Source organism: Cucurbita maxima, unplaced genomic scaffold (genome assembly GCF_002738345.1).
Source record: "Cucurbita maxima cultivar Rimu unplaced genomic scaffold, Cmax_1.0 Cma_Scf00035, whole genome shotgun sequence".
Classification (NCBI taxonomy): domain Eukaryota; kingdom Viridiplantae; phylum Streptophyta; class Magnoliopsida; order Cucurbitales; family Cucurbitaceae; genus Cucurbita; species Cucurbita maxima.
Window position 1 is genome coordinate 2,291,273 of NW_019272051.1, and position 6,351 is coordinate 2,297,623.

At 34.8% G+C, this 6,351-nt stretch overlaps 2 long non-coding RNA genes across 3 annotated transcripts in view; both read left to right on the top strand.

Moving 5' to 3' along the window:
- LOC111467996 overlaps positions 1-4,143 on the top strand; it is a 13,083-nt gene extending 8,940 nt beyond the window's left edge. Inside the window, exons 1-3 of one of the 2 annotated variants that reach the window (XR_002714681.1) lie at positions 2,779-2,812; positions 3,086-3,178; positions 3,993-4,143. This is a non-coding gene — a long non-coding RNA (uncharacterized LOC111467996). Of the gene's footprint in view, positions 1-2,778; positions 2,813-3,085; positions 3,179-3,992 lie in introns of those variants that run through there. The other variant, XR_002714682.1, reaches the window with a different exon arrangement.
- A 461-nt stretch (positions 4,144-4,604) lies between these two features.
- LOC111467997 lies at positions 4,605-5,475 on the top strand. The gene is made up of 3 exons (XR_002714683.1): positions 4,605-4,633; positions 4,715-4,901; positions 5,397-5,475. It is a non-coding gene; the product is annotated as an uncharacterized LOC111467997 (long non-coding RNA).
- Positions 5,476-6,351: the final 876 nt, after the last annotated feature.

Here is a 6,351-nt window from a genome sequence, read left to right on the forward strand (position 1 = left end):
ACAATGTTTTTTTTAATATAACTTAATCACTGCGAAATTAAAATATCTTATGCTTAATGGACTCACTATACAACAAGTAACTGAAGCAGCCACAAGCACTCGCAATTAGGTGGTCTTACTAGTAAGTAGACATCATGTCATCACATATAACGAACGTGGAAATTAGGTGGTCTTACTTTTATCCCGAGCATGAAAAAAGTGATAAAAAAATAGAACAACGAGACCCTATAAAAAATTTCAATTTTCAAATAAATATAATTCGCTTTCGCACTTTACCATAATTTTAATGTCAACAATAATAGAATCCAAATCTCAAACAACCAAACAAAAATAATCACGAGGAACCAGATACTCCAGATAGAGAGTCAACCCTTTCAAATGGTTAGGTTGGAATATAAACTAAAAATCAAATTAAAAAAAAATGGAAAGAAAATATTGTTATAGTAAGATATATTAGATCGCTAAATAATCGATTAAAGAACGAAAAAGACGTTTATGTAGTTATGCAGATTTACCTATGGAAACAGATTTACGTGAAGAGAGATGTCGTCTGTAGAAGCAGATTTACGTGATGAGATGGTGTCTATAGAAGCCGATTTACATGAAGAGAGATGTCGTAAGTTTTTTAAGTAAGGTTTATATTAGATCGCCAAATAATCGATTAAAGAAAGAAAATGGCCTGTACGCAGTTACGCAGATTTACTCGTAGAAAAGAATCGATTAAAATTTCGCCAAGAATATATGTGCACAGAATTATGGAGAGAACAAAAATGACTTCACGTAGTTACATCATGCAGAAGAAGACTAACGTGAAGAGAGATGTCTTCAGTTTGTTACCATAAAATACCGCCAAAGAATTGATTAAAGAACAAAAGTGGCCTGTACACAATTACTCAGATTTACATGTAGAAACAAATTTATTTGAAGAAAGATGTCATAGGAGCAAATCAGGTAAGTCGCCTTACTATCGACATGGTTAGATTTGATGTTGTGTCAATACATTCCCCGTGGTTTTGCACGTGCCATATATTTGATATATGTGAATTGTTTATGAAACGATATGACTATAATATGATATGCATACGTTACGGTATGTGAATGGTTAGAAATGGGAATAAAACATTATTTATAAAAATGTGGAAAACTTGGACGGTTACATTACCCAATATACAATAGCTCAACTTAGCACTTCATTGGTACAAATAGTAACTCTTTTTTTAGTCATCTTATCTTTATAATTTCCCTCATTTAAACCGTGTCTTGTTTCATTCATATACCTCCTCTTTATTCGGGTGTAACAAAAATATTTTCAAGAAACAAATTTAAGAATTTATATATGAATGCTGGATTACCACAAAGTCATTTCTTATCAATTAAAATTAGAATATTCTTAAATTTTTATATTTTAAATACTAATAATAATAAAGTTCCCTATGGAATAAGATAAAGTTGAGAAAGAACCATCCATCTTATGAATCAATGGCTGATATTTGTTTTTCCATCTTATGATTCTAATAAATAAATACTACCAAGAAAAAGAACTAGGCCACAATGAGGATACATTCTGAAAAAATAAAACTTCCATCGAAGAGAGGCAAATGAAAGACTTTTATAAAAATTTTCGCAGAATGAAGTTTGGTAAGCGAAAAGGATAAAAAGGTCGTTTCTAAGTAACATTTTTAATTTTTAATTCCTTATCTTGATGGAATTTCAAGATGCTAATGAGAAATGACCTAGAAGAAATGAAGAATTTTTATGGAAATTATGGATTTTTGGAGGAGAAATAATAATAAAATATTCGAAAAGTGGAAAATTACCAAAATACCCCTAAAGTTAAGGATAATTACGGATTTGCCATTCTGCTAAAAATCCGATCCTTCAAAACCAAAGTCGGTGAGGCTGTGATCGGAGTAGATATTTCTGACGAATTTTCTAGAAAATTCAACCGATAATTCACGATGATTCTAGAGCTCCCAATGTCGGTTTATGCTTTCCCTATAAATTCTGAAGTTGGGGCAATAGTTTGGAATAAGAGTCAAGCAAGGGAGAGCTCCCAATCGTAGGCAATAAGCGTTTAGATTTTGGGTCTTCTACTCTCGGGTTTCTTCCAAATTTGAGAGCAATTCTCAACCATTTCCTTTCAAACTTGTTCCTCTAGTTTCTAAACAATATTACCCACAAGTGCTATGAAGGAATAGGGTTCGAAAAGTGCCTAGAAACCATTCCCCCAATCCAATCCGCCATTAAAGAGCTTCAAGGAAAACTCAAAATTCAAATCAGAGGATACACAAAATTCGTTGAGCAAGAACAATCTCAATAAGTTTCTACACCTTCAAGGAATGTTTTCATTGAAGACCACGAAGAGAAATAACCTCAGAAACGATTCCAATTGAAGAAAATTCGTTTCGTGTTCAAATTGTGGGTAAGTGTCGAATTCCTATCTATGACCTCTTTTCCTTCAAATAAAGGATTCCTTTAGCTTAAGAGGAAAAAGATGAGTAACTTTGATGAAGGAATCCAGAGCTGAAATGTCTAAGAACAAGATACCTAAGAGATTGAAAATCGGAGGAGTCATGTAACTTGCAGACCGAGAGTGATTTCTCAAATTAAGGTCCCACACTCAAAGTTGTTCCTCGAAACCAATTTCTTAAGCTTGAGGAAAGAATAAGGAAGAAGTTCCATGAAGAAATCGAGCCTTGAAGACCCTTAGAATCGGCTACCCAATAAGAAATCCTTTGTTTTTACTCCAGCGAGAAATTATATTTTGGACGAACTTTGGAAGCGAATATCTTAGGCTACGATCCACGAAAAGGTATGAAATCAATCCATAGCTCTTCCTTGTAATATCCTTTTTAAGTTTTATGAAGAACTCGAGGGGAGAAACGGCGTGATCGGAGCTGGGGAGGGCGAGTTTCAGACGGCGGCGCGAAAGATCACGCACGTCTTCTTCCCATCGGGAGGAAGAAGACGATGACGTGGCCGGTTCAATTGAACCGGCCATGTCAACCAAAAACTCGACCCCTCGATTTTTCTAAAATTTATCCCCCTTCCAGAATGGTTCTTAGAAAAATCTTTATGGTTCTAGAAACTAGACACAATAAGAAGTCTGTGGAAGAAAATTGAAGGTAATTCAGGTATCGGAAGATCATGAACAGAGGTCCCGAACGTCGACAACGCGGTAAATAGCCACCTTGCACTTTTTCGTTAAGAAATACTTGTAGGAATCGCTTGGATTTCCATATGAACCTTAAAACAAGTATGAATTTCGGATATATGAAAGAAAAGTTCAAAGAACCATGAGTTAAGGCCCTAAATCGATCAAAATACTCGGGAATTAGGGAACGTTAAAATAACTGACTAGATCAACTCTGCTTTAATAGCCCAAAAAAAAAATCATAAATAATGAAATAAATAAAGAAATAAAGAAATAAAAATAATTATAAAAAAATGAAAATGGCCTTTATGGAGTTGAGATTCATGGGAGATTTAAGTGAAGATAGAATTGAACAATAAGGTATATATTAAATCTTCGTTTTCTTTTATCCTATTCTTTTTAGTTTTTTTTAAGAAATCATAGTCAATTATAGTTAGATTTTCATTGTTTAGTTTTGAGTTAGAAACTAAATGTCAGTCATTTATACGAATTCTAGTAAATCACGTTATATTAGTAATATTAGATTAAATTTATATCCGTAGCAAATGAATAGATTAAAAATAAAATGACCAAGAAAATTTGTGAACAAAAGGAAACACCAAGATAAGGAAAGATTTGGAAACACCTATCCACTATAAATTTGGAATACATGAGAACAAAAATAGAAGGCAACAGAGTAAATGATAAAAAAAAAAAAAAAGAAGGAAGATTCTGTAATTAAAACATAAACTAAATAAAAAAGCATAAACTAAATACAGAAAAAAGTAAACATAAGAGTAGACCCAAGTAATAATTTTATAGTATTCAAACTTGAAATTGATGTCATGGGCTCAAATAGGTTTACTGATTTCAAAGGACATAATCGAACTTTCATTAAGGATATATTCGTGACAACAACTTAAGTTAACCAGGTAAGCGGCCTTACTATCGGCATGGTTATATTTGATGTTCACACGTGCCTGTGGTTCTGCACGTGTCATATATACTGATATGTGTAAATTATCTGTGAATCAATATGCTTATATTATGTTTATGTTATGCTATAATATGAGAATTGTATGATAATATTTATGGTGTGATGCGTTCAATGATATGTTTGATATATGATACGAGAAGGATGCACTAAATGTAATGTAACGATAGAAGTAAGATGTATTCACGAAACATTAAGGTTAGGTTACGCCTCGAAGTGCTATGGATATGAGAGATTGATAAAAGAATATGGTTAGGATATGGGTAGAAAGAACTCCCTAGGAATCTATGACCTTCTAGAACAACTTACGCTAAGATGGGTTCATATGATTGCAAATGAAAGTTACAACTTATGCCCCAAGAAATTATGAACATTAGAAACTTACAAGATTGAGGATCAAGAACAACACCACACAAGATTTACAACTACCCAAGTAAGAAGAATGCTAGGTACCACTCAAGGACGAGGGACCAAGGTCCCCAAACTAAAAAACACAAGAATGCTAGGTAATACTCTAACCATGCCCAAAGTGACCTATGACCTTGCATCAAGCGGTGCTTTCTAAGGCCCAAGAATTCCTCTTCTAGGTGGGATGACCTGCACCATGTTTCCTTTGCAGGATGTCATGTTTGGCCTCAAGTTTCCCTCACCTAGAAGAGAAGTTATGGGTACCAAAATGATTTGCAGGATGACATATTTAAGTATGCACCGAGCTAGTGACCTTTATGGTCTACCATGAAGAGTAGTCTAGGGCCACGAAGGAACAAGAAGCGAGTAAGTTACCTTAGCCAAGAATCAAGAACCTCTTAAGACCTCCCACGGTTCAACATTCTCATGAATTAGACTATGCTAATCAACAACTGAATTTCACACCACCAATTAAACGGTAATCTTTAACCATCACAAAAACCATAATCAAACAGTATAAAACTTAAGCTTTCCAGTTCAAGATTTTATAAACCGGGTTATACTACATGCTAATCGTTGCGTTTATCATCTTAAATTTCTCGCATATGAAAAGAGGTATAACAATAGTACACCTAAATTCCTACCTTTTATGCAGATTATGAAAGATAATTAATACTAAGTTGGTTATGCTCTTGCTTTAAATTTGTATGTAAGAAATAGGTTACTTTTAATAATAGTATAATTTAGACCAATGTTAACCGCATGACTAGACAAGAATAAAATAAAAAAACTTCCTATTAAATCAAGAACGGCCAGTATAGACGTTACAAAACGTGATTATTCTTTCCTTGAAATCGCAAGGAAATCAAGAAGACGTTACAAAGATGAGGCGTTTCACAGATATAAAATGGGGAACTGATATCCAAACATTCCATTGTAGCAAGGAATAAGAGAAGAAACAAACATTCCATTGACTAGCGCATTCTCCCTAATTTGAATTCGAACACTTCGAACTCACTCGTCACACTGTTCTATGGTTTAGTCCGATATGAGCTAGCAGAGGGACCTAATGGACCTATAGATCATGGGCTCCAATGATCCAAGATTAACCGGTTAAACTCATTAACCTTGTTAACCAACATTCGTTAACTACTAAGACATTCCACTATAGCCTAGTAGTTGCACTCCCCTCACTATAGATATATTTCTGTCCATTTGATATAACCATGATTAGTAAGTCGATCCTTCACATGTTGTTCGTAACTAGAGCTGGGCTAATTTACCGTTTTACCCCTGAAGTTACTTCTTGTTTCTTATGTCTCACTGATCCTCTAATGAACAACTGGTTTGTGGTCCAACCAGTAAACCGGATCCCTCTCAGGCCAATGAGAGGGTGGGGCCCCTTGTTCAAGACCTGGAGTCAGTACTTAAGGGAACTACCTCTCTTCTATCCCTAAAAATGGGTAGAGTGAATTCCATCTTGCACCCCACGTCCCAAGTCATTTACCCAGTCTTACCCCTGAAATGGGAGGCCTATTGAGTCGGCGAACTTGAGCCACTCTCACCCATGCAAATCTAAGGATAATTTTGAATAAACAGGAGTTCATGGTTAGCTCAGGATTAAGATCGAGTTACCTAGGTCATCGAATGAAAAGAAAATCAGTCTCAACAGTAAACGACGTTATAAAGTGAGAGTGATTTTTCTCATGGTCCGATCTTATGCAATACTCATTGCATAGGACGCCCCCACTCACATGTCTCCACATGTACAATTTATGTGATCACATTGTTTATATCATATACAAAAGTGAGCCGC